The sequence below is a fragment of the Dama dama genome, chromosome 20 (assembly GCF_033118175.1).
Source record: "Dama dama isolate Ldn47 chromosome 20, ASM3311817v1, whole genome shotgun sequence".
Taxonomy (NCBI): domain Eukaryota; kingdom Metazoa; phylum Chordata; class Mammalia; order Artiodactyla; family Cervidae; genus Dama; species Dama dama.
The window spans coordinates 75,161,172-75,180,308 of record NC_083700.1 but is presented as its reverse complement, the minus strand read 5'-3'; the positions used below and the strand labels follow the sequence as shown (position 1 = coordinate 75,180,308).

At 43.3% G+C, this 19,137-nt stretch overlaps 1 protein-coding gene across 3 annotated transcripts in view; it reads right to left on the bottom strand.

The window, feature by feature from the left end:
- GNG12 (G protein subunit gamma 12) overlaps positions 1 to 19,137 on the bottom strand; it is a 136,559-nt gene that overhangs the window by 70,315 nt on the left and 47,107 nt on the right. For all 3 annotated transcript variants that reach the window (XM_061121646.1, XM_061121645.1, XM_061121647.1), the window contains exon 2: positions 9,632 to 9,685. The gene's annotated coding sequence lies outside the window, so the exon portion shown is untranslated. The remainder of the gene's footprint in view (positions 1 to 9,631; positions 9,686 to 19,137) is intronic.

Here is a 19,137-nt window from a genome sequence, read left to right as displayed (position 1 = left end):
CCACATGGCTCAGCCCCTGCCTCAGGGAGTGAGTCATGGAGCAGGGCAAGGCAGAGGGCAAGAGGTTCGGTTCTACTCTCTGCTTATCCTGCCTGAGATGCTCCATAAACACTTGTTGACCCACCAACCCAAGTGGCCTTGCTGCTTGGTCCCCTACCCGTTCCTCCCCTCTCTCTCGAGCTTCCTGGCCACATTTGAAGTTTCCATATCAGGGAAGATCATTGTACTGAACTGTCTGATCAGTGAAGATCAGACAGGAAGATCACTGATCGCTGAACTGTCTGCAAGGGCAAGTTACTCAGACCTAACCTATGAGCAGGTGTCCTGTTCACTGGGATGATTCCTTCATCGAAGGTATCCAAGCATGAGTGACACAAACTTCAAAATCAGCCCAACAAATAGTGATGTCATCATTATTTCCTGCAAACTTGCTATTTGGCGCCGCAAGTGCACTGGTCAGTAAAAAGCAAGGAGACAGGAGCTCTGCCGGCTCAGGACTGCCCACTGCTCCAGGAGGGCCCTCGGGACTAGCTGCTCCGTGGAGCGCAGGCATTGCCCTGTGTCAGGAGCAAAGCTCCGGGTCAGGGATCCCCGCTCCCCTGAGGCCAGCTCTCCATCTTCCTGACCAAACCCTGACCCCCCAGTTTGGGTCCTCTTGTTACAGCTCAGGCCTTGTCTTCTCCTCCATGTCCCCTTCCAAGTCCTCTTCGGGTGCCATGAAGGTGCCTACCATGCATCTTTATTGAAAGAGCACAAAATAAACTGATCTGAATTTACAGCATCTAGTTAAATATAGCTATGTTTGCATATTTCCACAGGACTTGTAAAAGTAATATGTAAACTTCTCCTAATCTAGTGATAAAATCACTTACCCAAGACTTAACAAGGAAAGGAGGTGAAGCCTAAAAAATTGGAAAGCTGTTTGGTTTAGTTACGTAGGCTGCTTTCATATATGCTACACTTTGGTATTTACAAGCAAGCCAATGACTAAATGTTCCTGTTCTTTTTTGAACAAAACAGTGAGAATGATTTCTTATATATAAAAGTGTCTTCATGAAGCCATTCACCACAGGAATAAAGGGTTCTGCAAATTCTTATCTGTAAAATGGAGGTAATGAAGGGATGGGGAGATGATGGCCACCATTTTTTGGGTGCTTACTATATGCCAGGGCTGTGCTGGGCATTTCCTATAGATTATTTCACTTAATCCTCTCAATACTCCTGTGGAGGATTATCCTCCATTTATTAATGTCAAATTTAAGACTTAAAAGAGTGACTTATCCAAGTACTGCTTGAGAACTGGTACTTTTTTCAAGGCTTTAACATTTTTTTAGAAATCATCACAATAGTCAAATGCAAACAATGGTAATATTGCATTTATTGAATATATACCATAAGGCAAGCCGTTGTGCTGAACTCATCACATGCATTGGTTTCTCTAATACAGCTCTCTTGTAAGGCAACTGTCATTATCCCCACTTAACAGATAAGGAAACAGGCTCAAAGATGCTAAACCGCTGTGCTCAAAGCATGTCAAGTGGCTGAGGAATGGTCTGAAATCTAGTCTATCTGCTTATACTATGTTACTTCCTACTGTAAAATAGATAAACAGAAAGCTTGCTTTAGGTGACATCCTGTTAGCTATTTTACATATCTAGATTTTTCAGTGGCCCTATAAATATATATATATATATATTCTTTCAGGCCAAGAGAAGATGATTAGGTGAGCAGTGCTAGGCTAGATCAGCTGTGCCCTCTGGGTCTCTGTCTCCAGTGTTATCTGGGGCAGGAGAGGGGACCCAAGGGCAGTGGAGGGGGAGGGGAGTGGAGCTACAGCTCACCAGCTTTGTAGACGGCCATGAAAAGTGACACGAGGACAGAAACCAGGTTCACATCTGGATATGCAAGATTGAGACTGGCCAGGAAAACCAGTCCATCATGGAACAACCCAAAATGCATTTAATATTTTCTTAGGCTGACATCCCCAAAGTGACTTCCTACCCTTTAGCTGATCAAAGCGTCTTGCTAGCACCTGTCACTTGCTCATCTGAGATGCTGCCCTCACCATGGGGTGGGAATCTAAAAACAGAGTGACCTGCCCGCTGTGGGATCCACCATCACAGTGGCCCAAGTTGCTCACGATGCACAAGGGCACCTGGAAGAGAGACCCTTCCACACGCTGGGGCTGGACAAGGCAGACCAGCAGCTGAGTCCAAAGGATACTTAAACATAAGAGAAAAACTGCAAAAGAAAGTGGGGAGGGGTGTTTGGGTGGGCAGTAGGGCACATTCTGCAAGGCCTGTATGTGGAGAGTTCATAAACTGTGGATGGACCCCGATCAAGATGCCCCCGTGGAGCCCAACAGATCAGCTCTCAGATCAAGAGAAAAGATATTAGGGTCATGAGCATGAGAAATGATGCTTGAGCAGAGTTTCCCAATACTCGCTTTCTGTTGGGGTTAAGTCAAGTGCACCTTGGTGTGACAGTACGGGGAAAAGACCCAGAGATGAGGTCAGCGGCTTCCTGCTGGGCTTAGAGAATGGAGCGTGGGTGCAAGCCCGGCTGCCCCTCGAATCCCTGAGCCCAGGCAGATTTTCTCAGATGAGCCTCACACACACAGTTCTGATCCCATTAAAGGGAATGTTATGGGGACCCAGGCTCAGCTTCAAGGGAACAGCATCTTTCCAACAACTTCAAGCATCTGAAAGTCAGAATGGGATGCTTGGGAGGGAGGGAAGAGGGAGGTTCCCATGACTGGACAGCTTTCAAGCACAGGCTGAAGGACAGCTTTTAGGGCTGTTGCAGAAGAGTTCCCTGAACTGGGCCAACAGTTAATATAATAAGAATCTCAAGTGGAAGTTTCCATTGAGGCAACACAATTCAACAGATGGGAAATTCCAAAGCCAGGAGCCAGACCATTACATGGAAATTTCTAAGAAGTTGACCTAGCTGGCTCAAAGGTCCACAAGGAGGATATAAACAGGTTCAGGACAGTGGAAAGTGATGGAGGATTTTGTGGGGCCGATTCCTTGCTAATGCTCTGATTCCCACCCTCCCTGAGCGGGGTGGGGTGGTAGGAGTACACTTTTCATCTGAAACCTGGAGACAAGAGTTTCAAAGGCAACATGTGGAGGGCTTGATACGTGTCTAAGGAGTTTGGGGACTGGAACGTGACACTCACCAGAGGAACCACAATGTGGGAGGGGGCTGAAGAGACACAAGGTGACAGAGGAAAAGAAAGTGCCTGCTCGCTCCCTCCCCTGATGGGAGGTTAAAGCGCATCAGGAATGTCAGCCTTGGTCTCCTGGAAACAGATTCCACCCACCAGGGCTTCACACTGAGGGCGAGCGAACCCCAAAGCGAGAGTTTGAATGGGAACCAGAAGGTGCTGGAGGATGGTAGCAGACAGCAGCAGAGGCACTGCCTGAATCCTGGGAGATCCAGATGGAGAGTGCTGGCAGAGGAGTCCTTCAGGGAGTCCCCGGGGCTGCCTCAGAAGCAGCCAGAAGAGCGAGAGAGTCCATCCAGCCCCCAGCCAGGCTCAGAGAACCCAGCACCAGGCCTGACAACAGTGGTCAGATAAGACCTTCCCTCTCTCTCCGCTTTACCGGGGCAGGCCTGACTGATGGGCAAGATTGAGGAAGTCTCCTCTTGGAGTGAAAAGTGACCATACATAGACTAAAGTGAGCATTTTCAATTCCCATAAAGGATGGGTACTTATGCGTGTGGGCGTGAGTGCCTGTGTGTCAGTTAAAGAAACCATAGGACTTTCAATGGAAGGATTGATGCTGAAGCTGAAGCCCCAGTACTTTGGCCACCTGATGCAAAGAGCTGACTCATTGGAAAAGACCCTGATGTTGGGAAAGATTGAGGGCAAAAGGAGAAGGGGGTGACAGAGGATGAGATGGTTGGATGGCATCACCAACTCAATAGACGTGAGTTTGAGCAAGTTCCAGAAGCTGGTGATGGACAGGGAAGCCTGGTGTGCTGCAGTCCATGGGGTTGCAAAGAGTTGGACATGAATTAAGGACTGAATGTAGGACTCTTTGTTACCTAAGAGTAACCAGAAACATCACAAGCCTGATCAAGTTCTCATCAGGAAACAGAAACACATCCCAGTGAATCAACTTCAAAGGCACAGTGAGAGACAAGAATAAAGCTATGTCTTAATTACATTTCACAAGCTGTGTTGGGCTGCATCTTAGTCACAGCTAACCTCTGCATTGCTACCTCTGTGCCAGGCACTGGGACGAGGACTTTAAAGATGTGACCTCATCCAGGCCCCCAACAGTGCCATGGGGCAGGCATTATCACCCCCTTTAACAGAAAAGGAAACTGTGGCTCAGAGAGGTGAGGCAACTTTCCCAGAGTCACACAGGCAGGAGAGCAGAGTAGTAGCTTGGACTCAATCTCAAGTCTCACATGGAACCCTGGACTCTGCGCTCCCAGATGAGTAGTTCTCAGCAGCCAGTGGTGACTGAAACGCGACAGGGTGAAGGGACCTTCCCATCCTCTACTCTCAGGAGTCCCTGAGCTAGAAAAATAGAGAGCTGAGTTTGAAAACCACTGAAGTGCCTGATCTCAGCAGTCTCCTCCAATCCCAGGATTCTAGGATTCTATCATCTGTGGGTGCGGCATGGAGAGACATGGACCCCCACAAGAAGACATGGGGAAGAGGGAAAAATCCAGAGACAGCCGGAGGAGCTGGTTCTAGCAGATGGTACCGTTACACACCGGAGGTTCACAGAATTGCAGTCACATGCATAAATGCACAGTTCAGAAAATGCACGTAAAGCACTTAGCAAGGGGTGAGCACCAGAGTAAGTATTAGGTAAGTGGCAACTACGACTGTGATAAGTTTACATACATTCCTAAAAACCTCAACGTGCAATTTGATGCAACATACTCAGCCACTGACATCACCGTGTCTGCTCCATAAGGAGCTGTGTTTATCATGGATGCTAAACTCTACCAGTTTAGCCAAGAAAAGAAACGAACACATAGGATTAAGCTAGCCAAATCTAAAATAATTCAAGCAAGTCTGAAGTACTAGCTCTTAAGCAGTAGGGAGCTGAGGAGTCCCATAAAAAAAAAAAAAATGAAGGAAGCATGATCCTTTTCTCCAGTTAAAAAAAAAAGTATAACACACCACTTTGCAAGTAATTATAGAAGCCCATTCATTGATTCATTCAATGGATTACAGATCCACTGAAGCCCATTGTCTTCAGGTTAATAATCTAGATCTGGAGGATGCAACATGAGATCCTCAGGCCAAAAGCTGCCTACCTGACCCCACAGTGGGGTCATCCACCCTCCTCCTCTCCGTATGCTCATTGTTGCTAGTCTCCATCATGATACCAAACTTGGAATAGGTAGTCAATGTAACTGAAGCCAAATCTAACTTTTAACCTTTCAAGCTTAATGGATCCCACATTAAGAATTTCTAAATCAGTACACTCCGGTACCTAAAAATTTTATTTGCTTGGCATGCTCTTTCGTTCTTCTTCTGGAAACAAACAAAAAAAATCCTCATTCCTCCTTTTTTCCTAAGGACCCTACTTCATGTGATTCTGGTGGGATTCATCCTTTCTTGAGGAACACATGAACAAGCCCTGGCCAAACAGATGCTGCTTACTGTCTACTGTCTACTCCTGGGATTGAGGCAAGGAATCCAAATAGGGCCAAACCTCTTCGGTAATACTAATAGAACAAAGGCAAAAGAGTCACTCTCTATTTGCTGAGATCTACAGCTGTGAAGATGATGGAAATGTAATGCTAGTGTCTCCCTCTGCAAGGTACTGAGGGGGATCTTGCCCGAGAATGATGCTCACTGAGTTAAGCAGAGCCAAGAGATGAAGAGAGTGAAGGATAACAGCCTGATAATTTTTTTTTAACCCATGCATACACCCATGCCTGAAGTCCATGCCAGCATGGACATTTTAGTCGTCAAGTCACGACACCAGTTTACATTGAATTTCTGTTCCTTGCAACCAAAATAACTCTAAGAAAACTGATCTAAAGAAAAACAAAGACCAAAAGGAAATTCCCATCTGTGGGCAGTCCTCATGGAATTCTGAGCTCCTCTCTGACAAAATTTTTTCATCTTATACACACTACTCTCACATTACCCTCTGTTCCTGCTGGTTCATCTTACCAGTGCTGCCAACCAATAAGACCCATTACTCTTGCAAAAATTTATAAAAGTTACAGTTGGGAAGAGGAAAATTAGAAGTAGACAATATATAGCTCAGTTTATAGTTTGCTGCCATCCAACACATCCTTGGAGTCCACTAATCGTATTCCAGTAAGTTTCCCAAACTGCCCTGGTTCCCCCAAAGGTACAGAACACCCTGATATCTAAGATGACATAGAGCCACAGGGCTCAAAACGGAAGGAGAGAGACACATGGAGCAAGGACAGTGGGCTGCACAGGTCACAGTGGACAGGGTTCATATAAATTCTGTGCATCAAAAAGCCATTCTGCAGACTGAGTCAGGGCATAGCATGGATTGGAGTTGGGAGAAATAACATTCACTGAGTACTTCCCAGGAAGTTGTTTATTATTCTTTCAGAACTGGGCTGGTAAGGATATTGCAATGCATGTGCCAAGTCTGGTCCACAGCCAGCTGTCCAGGCTCAGCATCAAGAAGCGTGACAGTCTCAGACGTGCATCACAGGGGAAGGGGTGGGGATGAATGTATGCACTTGTTTTCCAGTGGAAAAGACTACCTTTTATACTTGGATGAAGCAAGGCCAGCAGAGAAATGTACACCCAGACTGAAAGCAAACTTCTTGGGCTGCACTTGGGTGTCAACACTGCAGTTCTACACCGAGGGTGGTCCTTATTAGTCATTCCTAGAGGGAGGTTGTTTGCTACCTTCTGTGGCACCCACTTCATAAACACTGGGGAAGATTACTCCAAGTTTCAAAAGAATCACAATTAACCTTGCTTCTTCTGAGTAACTAGCATGCTTTTATCTTCAAGCCACCAAGAACTCTTAACTGAGTATGCTTTCCTAGCACTGACTTATCAGAAGCTCGGAGGCAAGACCCTGGGACCTGCTAGTGCATGTACAGACTTCTCACTTAAGAACTGGGTGCCTAACCTTATCTCTGACTTCACCTTACTTTTCCTTCCCCACAAGTTTCCTGCCTTCCTTCTTTTTCTGGATCTTATTGTATGTGTATTTAGACGTCGCCTCTAAAATCTTTGAAAGAAGACAGGCACGTATACTAGATCAACAGCAATCAAAATAATGTGTAACAAGTCGGATGGTGAATGGAGGACAATTTTTACAAACGCTGCTTGTTCTGATGGCTGGTATGGGGGAGTTCCAAGGGAGCAGGGCGAGAAGGTGGTGGCCTTGGTCCCGGAATAGCCCTGGGCCAAACTGTCAGGTCAGCAAATGTCTCAGACAACCCCCCACTCTCCCGCCCTCCTGCAAACCTCTCCCTATCCCTACTTCATCCTTCCTTGGGCAACTGGGTACCCTCTTACCCACTCCTACACATCCCACACCTACTCTTTCATTAATACTGCTGGTTGCTCTCCCTTCCCCAACTTCTCCCACCAATCAAAGCAGCTGACACTTCTATAGCACCTTGTACTTGACAATGATAAGTTGTCAATGGCTGACAGCAGCTTTAACACCTATTTCTCTCAGGAATGAAGAGGAAGAAATCAAAGGACTAAATCACCAATAGTGGAACAGGTTGCAATTATGATAGAGATGCAACTGAGTGAGATGAACTTCTTGTAAATTTCAAGTAATTTTATGTGAAGCAGTTAGCAAAGTGCCTAGCATACAGTCTGCATTCAATAAACAGTAGATGCTAATTATGACTATTGCTATTGTAATTATTAATCTTTCTACCACTGGATATTCATTGTCTATTCCTCAGTCACTACCATGATTACCTCCAAGAGGGAACTGCTCCTTTCAAAAACACTGGCGGGTCACAGTTTCATAGTCAGTTAATGAATTTTAATTACATTTTATGATTGATAAAGCACTTGCACATACATCATTCTTTTTTTATCTTCTGGACAATCCTCAAGTGAAATATTATTTCAACTGGTTGCTGTTGGAGAAATGGCAGACAGGCTAGTTTGGCTAGAAAAAAGAGGAATAGTGGGAGAGGACAGGCCAGATAATGGAAGCAGGGAAACTAGAGAGAAGTCTAGACTGGTGTGCTGGATGACATGGAGGCAGTGACAGCTTCTGAGCAAGAGAGTATCATCCTGAAAGCTGAACTGGAGGATGGCTAGTGTGGTGGTTCTATATCGTGATGCAAGGATGGGAGTGGAGACCTGGTATCAGCAAGACCACCCAGGATCCTGCTGAACTGACCCAGATGCCAGATGGCAAATCACAAAGCCAGGGCGAGGGGATGGGCTATGAGATGGGAGCACGTCCTGAGCTCTCTCACCCTCCAGGTGATTTTCATTCCATCACAGATGTTTCCATAAATACTGTAGGGTGGACTACAGAAATGGCCACAGATCTTCCCCTCTCTGTCCTCCCTGCAATGTGATTCTGCAGCTCTTCTCACCAAGAGGCAGAATCTAGTCCTGTGCCTTTTGAATCTAGGATAGCCCCAGAGCTTGTTTTAGCCAACAGAATGTGTAGAGGCAATGTGGTGGCAGTTCTGAGCCTCGGCCTCGACACTTCTGTTGTCTCTTGGTACTCTGCCCAAACGCCAGGCACACAAGCTCAGGGGAGCCTGCAGAACACTGAGACACGTGTCTCAGTCATTGTCGTCCCTCTAGCCGATAGCCAGGTGACCGACCCCTGGCCCAGCTGACCTGGACCTGCAGTTAACCGAGGACACATGAATGGTCCCAGCTGAAATCAAAAGAATCACACACCTAGGGCCACCTCAAATTGCCAACAGAATTATGGTACACACACAAAAAAAGATTGCTATTTTAAGTCAGAAAATTTTGGCTTATGTTTCTGGCAGCAAATTTTGGGGGAGGTTTGTTATGCAGCAAAAACTAACTGAAATACACCGCAAATAAGAGTAATACCACATATCAGAGTTGCCACATGAAGCCTCAGAAGTTTTTTTTTGCTTAAATACGTTACTTCCCTAGGTCTAAAGGAAGCTTTCTATCACTAGAGAACTGTTATCTCGTGACAATCACACTCAGGTTTAAGGAGAGATGTGAGGAAAATATACAGCAATAAGAAAGCTCATAAGTTACAGCTGAGCCAGTTTTCATTATAACAGGCTGCAAGGGACTGTCTGAATTCCTTGGCTGAAGTAATACTTTGTTGTTTTGGATACTGTTTGAAACAAGCAGACCATCAACAGGGGTCTGGAAATAGTTTCATTACAAAAAAAGTTTTTATTTTAATAGTATTTGGCATGTAATCACAGATCTTTTCCCTGACCATGTTCCTAGCAAAAGAACATGGATTGATCTGTTTTTTTTTTTTTTTTTTTTTAGGGCCCGGAAACATTGTAAATCATTTCAGAGGGCCAAAAAGAAAACAAAAACAAAGCCATGAATAAATAGACATCTAATCATAGTACCAGTAAGGATGCATTTAACTTAGAAGTGTGAATATCATTTCAAAAATAATGTCAGATGGTCACTTTGTTTTAAAAATGAAAGAGCACTTACCAATAAGACTCTGTGTGGCCCACCGTCACCAGGTTTTAGGTGATGGAATGAAATCTGAAATAGAATGAAACAAGCATCCCGTAAGAAAATCACATTTGGAAAGGGTGTGCCTTCGATCCCAGCGACTGCCATCCTGGTGAGTATTTATTCTTTTAAAGATTAACAAAGCTTTTTCTGGCTCCTGATGGAATAGGGAGAGTTTTTCGCCTACATATTTCAACTTCCTCAACAGAGCACATTCCCTCATCTCCTTCAGGGAGTTTGGAAAGTCTAAAGCCAGTATAACTATAAATGGTAGTGTTTTCATCCAAACCCCTCCAACTCGGCAGAAGCCTTCCGGGTTTGTTGCTCTTGCCTTGGCCCCTCCACTCCCTTCTGCAAGGACCATGCCCTGACTTCCTTTATGGAACCAGTGAAAAAACAGATGGTCCAGCATGACCTGAGAGGTAATGGGAAGAGTACACAAGGCTTTCCAACAGAGGTCACCTGTTCTCAGATAATCACAACCTTTTCTTTCACTGATAACGGTGAGGCAAAAGCCTGCTGTTCAACACTAATAAAACACAAGCCACATTGATAACTCTACATTTTCTAGTGTGTGTGCTATGTCGAGTCATCGTGACTCTATGGACTGTAACTCACCAGGCTCCTCTGTTCATGGAATTCTCCAGGCAAGAATACTGGAGTGGGTTGCCATTTCCTCCTCCAGGGGATCTTCCCAACCTACAGACCAAACCCACATCTCTAACATCTCCTGCATTGGCAGCAGGTTCTTTACCACTAGAGTCACCTAGGAAGCCCAAATTCTTTCTAGTAGCCATATTAAAAAAGCAAAAATAAGGACAATTTTAATATTTAACTGAATTTATTCAGAATATTATCATTTCAACATGCAACTAATATAAAAAATGATTGAGATGCTTTGCATTTTTTGTGTGTGTCATCCTAAATCTTTAAGACCCAGCGCATTTCAACTCAGGCTGGCAGCAGTCCAAGCAGTCACAGCAGCTAGCGGCTTCCATAGCAGACAGCGCAGGTCTAGGCAATCTGAGCTTGGCCTTCAGGTAGGTACCGGCAAGGCTCCAAAGTGACTGAAATGCATGGAGAGATTTTGTTCATCTATTCCCCTGCTCTTAGGAATCCATCATTAATTACCCCATTTCAGGATGTCATTTAGCATAAATAATAACATAATAATAGCAGATACTGGGTTGCCCAAAACATTCATCAGGGTTTTCCATGCAATGCTACGGAAAAAGCTGAACGAGTTTATTGGCCAACCCAATACAGCACTCACTGTGTGTCCCTGGCAAGCTCCCTTGTTAGTTTAATGAACCCTCACAATAACTTCATGTTTTTGTTCAGCCACAAAGCCATGTCTGACTCTTTCCGACCCCATGAACTGCAGCATGTCAGGCTTCCCTGTCCTTGACTACCTATGGAATTGGCTCAAACTTGTCCACTGAGTCAGTGATGCTATCCAATCATTTCATCCTCTGTCACCCCCTTCTTCTCTTGCCTTCCATCTTTCAAAGCATCATGGTTTTTTGTAATGAGGAAACTGAGGCACAGAGAGGTTAATAAGATACTAAAAGAGCTGGGATTCTAATCTACTTAGCTGGCCTCCAGAGCCCATGCCTGTAGCCACTATACTCTCAAGTTAAACTTGAACGGCTCAAAATAAGATATTAGTAATTACTTTCAGTTTTAATTATAACCATCAAGTGATCCAAGGCTGTTCCCATGATACATGGTCAGATAATAGCAGTGATGGCAGACGGAGGAGTTATGGGATGTGCTAGCAAATTAAAATAATTTGGGGTGGGAATGCAAAAACCACAGGCAAGCCTGCGGTCGAAAAGACTGCCTTTGCATCCAGCGGGTCTGTTTGGATGATCAAGATGGGGGTGCAGGTGGAGGGCAATGTGGGGTATCCGGAAAATTGTATCTGTGATTTTTCTGAGGCAAGAGTCAGTCTATCACTTTCATGTGATTCTCAAATGAGTCTGTACAACAGACATCTCTGTGCCTGTCCCAGCAGGGGTAGGAGGTAGAAAAGAACTAGGCAAACACACTATTCACTTGATTAATATGTGCCCTTCTCCAGTGGAGCTCATTTTGTGAGGTCCACTGGAAAAGGGAAAGGCAAACCACTTCAGTATTCTTGTCTTGAGAACTTCATGAAAAGTATGAAGAGGCAAAAAGATAGGACATTGAAAGATGAACTACCCAGATTGGTAGGTGCCCAATATGCTACCGGAGATTAGTGGAGAAATAGAAAGAATGAAGAGACGGAGCCAAAGCAAAAACAATACCCAGTTGTGGATGTGACTGGTGATGGAAGTAAGGTCTGATGCTGTAAAAAACAATATTGCATAGGAACCTGGAATGTTAGGTCCATGAATCAAGGCAAATTAGAAGTGGTCAAACAGGAGATGCAAGAGTGACTGTCGACATTTCAGGAATCAGTGAACTAAAATGGACTGGAATAGGTGAATATAACCCGACCATTATATCTATCTACTGTGGGCAAGAATCCCTTAGAAGAAATGGAGTAGCCATCATAGTCAACATAAGGGTCCAAAATGCAGTACTTGGATGCAATCTCAAAAACGAATGATCTCTGTTCATTTCCAAGGCAAACCATTCAATATCACAGTAATCCAAGTCTATTGCCCCAACCAGTAATGCTGAAGAAGCTGAAGTTGAATGGTTCTATGAAGACCTACAAGACCTTCTAGAACTAATACCCAAAAAAGATATCCCTTTCATTATAGGGGACTGGAATGCAAAAGTAGGAAGTCAAGAAATACCTTGAGTAACAGGCAAATTTGGCCTTGGAGTACAGAATGAAGCAGGGCAAAGGCTAATAGAGTTTTGCCAAGAGAACACGCTGGTCAAAGCAAACACCCTCTTCCAAAAACATAAGAGAAGACTCTACATCACCAGATGGTTGACATCACCAGACGGTCAACACCGAAATCAGATTGATTATATTCTTTGCAGTCAAAGATGGAAAAGTTCTATACAGTTGGCAAAAACAAGACCGGGAGCTGACTGTGGCTCAGATCATGAACTCCTTATTGCCAAATTCAGACTTAAAATGAAGAAAGTAGGGAAAACCACTAGGGCATTCATGTATGACCTAAATCAAATCCCTTATGATTATCCAGTGGAAGTGACACATAGATTTAAGGGACTAGATCTGATAGACAGGGTACCTGATGAACTATGGACGGAGGTTCATGACACTATACAGGAGACAGGGATCAAGACCACCCCCAAGAAAAAGAAATGCAAAAAAGCAGAACGGCTGTCTAAGGAGGCCTTACAAATAGCTGTGAAAAGAAGAGAATCAAAAGGCAAAGGAGAAAAGGAAAGATATATCCATTTGAATGCAGAGTTCCAAAGAATAGCAAGGAGAGATAAGAAAGCCTCCCTCAGTTATCAGTGCAAAGAAATAGAGGAAAACAATAGAATGTGAAAGACTAGAGATCTCTTCAAGACAATTAGAGCTACCAAGGGAAAATTTCATGCAAAGATGGGCTCAATAAAGGACAGAAATGCTACGGACCTAACAGAAGCAGAAGATATTAAGAACAGAAGAATACACAGAAGAACTGTACAAAAAAGATCTTCATGACCCAGATAATCACGATGGTGTGATCACCCACCTAGAGTCAGACACCCTAGAATGTGAAGTTAAGTGGGCCTTAGGAAGCATCACTATGAACAAAGCTAGTGGAGGTGATAGAATTCCAGTTGAGCTATTTCAAATCCTAAAAGATGATGCTATGAAAGTGCTGCACTCAATATGCCAGCAAATTTGGAAAACTAAGCAGTGGCCACAGGACTGGAAAAGGTCAGTTTTCATTCCAATCCCTAAGAAAGGCAATGCCAAAGAATGTTCAAACTACTGCACAATTGCACTCATCTCACATGCTAGCAAAGTAATGCTCCAAATTCTCTAAGCCAGGCTTCAACAATACATGAACCACGAACTTCCAGATGTTCAAGCTGGTTTCAGAAAAGGCGGAGGAACTAGAGATAAAATTGCCAACATCCGCTGTATCATTGAAAAAGCAAAGGAGTTCCAGAAAAACACCTATTTCTGCTTTATTGACTATGCCAAAGCCTTTGACTATGTGGATCATAAGAAACTGTGGAAAATTCTGAAAAAGATGGGAATACCAGACCACCTGACCTGCCTCTTGAGAAACCTATATGCAGGTCAGGAAGCAACAGTGGAAATGGACATGGAACAACAGACTGGTTCCAAATAGGAAAAGGAGTATGTCAAGGCTGTATATTGTCACCCTGCTTTTTTAACTTATATGCAGAGTACATCATGAGAAACACTGAGCTGGATGAAGCACAAACTGGGATCAAGATTGCCGGGAGAAATATCAATAACCTCAGATATACAGATGACACCACCCTTCTGGCAGAAAATGAAGAAGAACCGAAGAGCCTCTTGATGAAAGTGAAAGAGGAGAGTGAAAAAGTTGGCTTAAAGCTCAACGTTCAGAAAACTAAGATCATGGCATCCGGTCCCATCACTTCATGGCAAATAGATGGGGAAACAGTAGAAACAGTGACAGACTTTATTTTGGGGGCTCCAAAATCACTGCAGATGGTGACTGCAGCCATGAAATTAAAAGACGCTTGCTCCTCAGAAGAAAAACTATGACCAACCTAGACAGCATATTAAGAAGCAGAGACATTACTTTGCCAACAAAAGTCTGTCTAGTCAAGGCTACGGTTTTTCCAGTGGTTATGTATGGATGTGAGAGCTGGACTGTGAAGAAAGCTGAGTGCTGAAAACTGATGCTTTTGAACCGTGGTGTTGGAGAAGACTCTTGAGAGTCCCTTGGACTGCAAGGAGATCTAACCAGTTCATCCTAAAGGAGATCAGTCCTGAATATTCATTGGAAGGACTGATGTTGAAGTTGAAACTCCAATACTTTGGCCACCTGATGCAAAGAACTGACTCACTGGAAAAGACCCTGCTGCTGGGAGATTGAGGGCAGGAGGAGAAGGGGACAGCAGAGGATGAGATGATTGGATGGCACCATGGACTCAATGGAGATGAGTTTGGGTAAACTCTGGGAGTCGGTGATGGACAGGGAGGCCTGGTGTGCTGCAGTTCATGGGGTCACAAAGAGTCGGACACGACTGAGCGACTGAACTGAACTGAACCTGTACCTCTCCTCTCCCTCCACATAAAGAAATCGTTAACTAATGAGCAAAATCAGATCTGCACACTGGGTCTTAGCCACTGTACTACCAGGGAAGTCCCCCTGGTGGCCATCTTGTCTTTTACCCACACAAACCTATTTATAGGTCCCTAAATACTACCCCCCTCCCACTTTCTTACTTCTTTTCATCTTTGCCAAAGACTGTGTTCTTTTTGTTTAAGAATGTCCTTTCCCTGCAGTATCTGTCTGCCTTTAAGTCTCAGTTAAAAAAAATCAAAACTTCTGGGGAGCCTGTGTGAACTCCCTTGGCTAGTGTAGGGACAACTTCTCTGCAGTAGAAGCAGTAAAGCATTATTCACTCAATTCAACCAATAATTATGTACCATTACTACAGATAATAACAAAAGCTGATCTTTGTGGAGCCGCATGCCAGGCACTATTTCAAGCGCTTTACGTGCTCCTTTAATCATCTGAGGAACCTCATGAAATGGGTTATTTTATTACCCCACTTAGCAGGTAAGCACACTGAGGCAGAGGTCAAGTCAGTAGCCTAAGGTCACACAGTTTACAAATGGCAGAGACAGACTGTGAACCCAGGCAGCTTGGTTCCAGAGCCTATATTCTTTTTTTGAAATATACGTGATTTATAGTGTTGTGTTAGTTTCAGGTGTATAGCAAAATGATTCAGGTGTATATTCAAAATGATTCTTTATACATTTTATAAATGTATAAAGATTATAAATATATATATACACATTTCAAAATACTTTTCCACTATAGGTTATTACAAGATGCTGAATAGAGTTCTCTGTGCTATACAGTAGGTTCCTGTTTATCTATTTTATATATCATGGTATGCATCTGTTAATTCCAACCTCAATTTTCCCCTCCCCACCATTCCCCCTTCGGTAACCACACGTTTGTTTTCTGATCCAGAGCCTGCACTCTTAACGCTGCACTGTGCTTGCCTCTCACTATGTTCCCCTGCCTTCTACCCTCATTGCTCATGCACGTCTCTCTGTTAATCCAAGAGGCTCCTGTGTCTCAGTTTTCCATTTACTGGCCTCTTTGCTACCTTGCTTGCAGAATCTCCAGAGGATGAGAATGTGTCTTTCTAGACCTTGCAAGGTGTTTGGTATACAGCAGATGCTCCATAAAGGCGGACACACGAAAACACTGGCACAGCATTGGAAGGACGGGGATGAGGGCTACAAACCTGGGCGTAAGAAAAGCACACAGGGAGAAAAGTCTCCAAATACACACTCGAATAAAGCAAGCTCTAACTTCATCTTTTAAATTTAGCCTGCGCTGAGAGCATAGTCATTTCCTAGGCCTGTTTAATACCAGAGGGAACAGAAGCAACTCAGATCTTGGCTGACTTGACTGTACTCCCAGTTCATCAGTTTCATTTTACTTTTGCACATGGATTTAAGTAATAATACGCCCTCTAAAAAGCTTTGGCTGGCCATCATAAAGAAATGCCAGAAAAGACATTTTCCTTTAAAAAAGGCAATATTCAAGCAAAAAAGGATACAAAACCCTATTTATTAAAGGTTTCCTTGGTTTCAAATAACTGGCTATAAGTATATTCCAAATATTTTTTTTTTTTTAAAAAACAACAGCCTCATGTTGAAAAACCTCCTTTGGTTCAGACATGGCTGTGCCATTTTCTACCCTAGAATTTCATAATATGTTTCTTTCCATAAACATCTAAACTTTCCTTGGATGGATATAAAAGTCCCTGTAGAAGGACACTTTCCTCTTTCTATAACAATAGGAAAGACAAAAACTTCAAGATCTGGGATGTACGTAGACTTCTAGAGAACAAAAGAACTTCTTCTAGCTCACATCAGAGATTGCATCAGGACTTTGGCCCAGCTTATCCACTCAGAGATAAATATTAATACAATTAGCCATAATATTCACCCTTCCTACTTGCATCCAGAATGTAAAAGAAACCATCAACTTCCCATGAATATGGATGTCAGCATCCTCTCAGATATTAACCGCCAAATTATAAATCTTCATTTTTGATTCTTGCTATCTCATCTCCTTCCATGATAAACAGTAATTTAATTATTCTTGAGAGGTTTACAGAGTGCAAATTAAGGGCCAGGCACAGTTGTTGGTGCTAGAGATAGAGCTGTGAATGAGTTAATAGGGTTCCTGACATACGGGTCATTATATTGCAGTCAGTCGGTCAATTCAGTCACTCAGTTGTGTCCAACTCTTTGTGACCCCATAGACTGCAGCACGCCAGACCTTCCTGTTTATCACCAATTCCTGGAGTTTACACAAACTCATGTCCATTGAGTCGGTGATGCCATCCAACCATCTCATCCTCTGTTGTCCCCTTCTCCTCCCGCCCTCAATCTTTCCCAGCATCAGGGTCTTTTCAAATGAGTCAGCTCTTTGCATCAGGTGGCTAAAGTACTGGAGTTTCAGCTTCAACATCAGTTCTTCCAATGAACATTCAGGACTGATCTCCTATATTGCAATAGGAGACAGAAAGTAAGTGTACAAACAAGAAAGTAAGAGAAGTTCCAACGGTGATAAATTCTACAAATTCTTTCATACAAGCATGGAGTGATGCAACCCAATGAAAAGCTTAACAATGTCTCTTTGGAAGCTGTATGGAGGAGTCTAGAAAAGGCAACAGTGAACGAATAGATCAGTGGTAACCAATTCTGAGGTCACTAAACTGTGCAGAAGAGATATGACGGTACCTTGGCCTAGGGTGGTAGCAGCAGAGATGGGAGAAACAGATGGATTCAGTACAGGTTCTGGAGGTAACATAGCTAGGACCTGCTGATAAAGTGGGTGTAGGAGATGAGGGAGAGGAAGGGGCTGAGATGATACACAGGTTTCGATTTAAGCAACTAGGTCGATGATGGCTTTGTTGGGGGAGAAACAGGTTGAGGGAGGAAGGAAAATCAAGAATTCTGATTTGACCTTGTTCACTTGAAGACATCTAAGTGAAGATGGCAAGAAAGTATTGAAAAGTCTAGTACTGTGTTGTCCAATACTAAAGCTATTAGTACATGTGGGGATTTAAATTTAAATAAACACAGTTAAAAACTCATTTCCCCAGTTGCATGAGCCACAGTCAAGTGATCAGGCCAACAGAAGTAGATGCCGTCCTAAATAGCACAGGTGTAGAATGTTTAATCACCATAAAAAAGTTCTCCTGGGCAGGACTTGTCTAGAATGAACATGATAACTTGCTAGACTCCTTTCATTATTATAAAGCTTATTGCAATTACAAAATATAAAATTCTAATTCTCAGAGATCTTTAGCCTTGAATGGCAATTGGATTCTGATCTGTCTGAAAGTATTTGTTTCTAATTCTCAAGAAAAATATCACAATAGAGGCACAGTGAGAGAATGAACACTAGATTTATAAACCTGGCTTCCAGTTGTCTTCACTGCCAATGATTTCCAGCAAAATCACTAAACGTCTATGTGCCTCAATTTCCCCTACAAAACAGGGCATGATCTGGAATGGACTATATTGAGAAGTATGTTGGAGAATGTTTCTACCTCTGCAGACAGTCCCATTGTTCTCTGGTCATATCTATTATGTTTTCACTTGCAAATACTGACATGATGTTATCTCAGATGGCAAAACAGATATAAAAGGGCCTTTGAAGCACAGAAAAGACCCTACTGTAGCATAAAAGGTACATGTTCCATAAAGGCAAGACAGAACCAAAAGAAATATACCCCATGCCTTGAGTCTGCCACAGAAAGTTGTATGTTTTGGGATGCTGGCAGGGTTACTGACTTGATAAAGCAATGCCATGTGTGTTAGGGCATCATGAACCAAGTGTTGATCCCCAAAGGTAAAAGACAGTAGACAGTCACCAAAATGGTCACATTTTCCCTTCTTGTTTAAGGTTTCTGTCCCAGGAAAGGGCACACCTTGAGTGGGCTACCTGGCCTACTTTAGCCAAATGGTGTCCCTCCATTTTCCCCCCCTCAGGATTACCTCCCGGCTGGAAGAACTGGTCTGGGCTGTTCACTGGGAGAAACTTCTGTATCTCGTCATTGCTTTGAATCTGTGTAGAGTTTCTAGTGACTTAAAAAAATTTTCTGAGGACCTGGTGGTATATATCCTCAACTAATTGATGGATAGGTTTGGAGAAAGTGTTCTCATAATGCCAGTAAGAAATTGTAAAAAAAAAAAAAAAATATATATATATATATATATATATATATGTATATATATATATAGCCAAACTTTAGGAGAATATATTAAAACAATTAATTATGAAATGTTACACTGGACATAATTTTTTTTTCTCTTT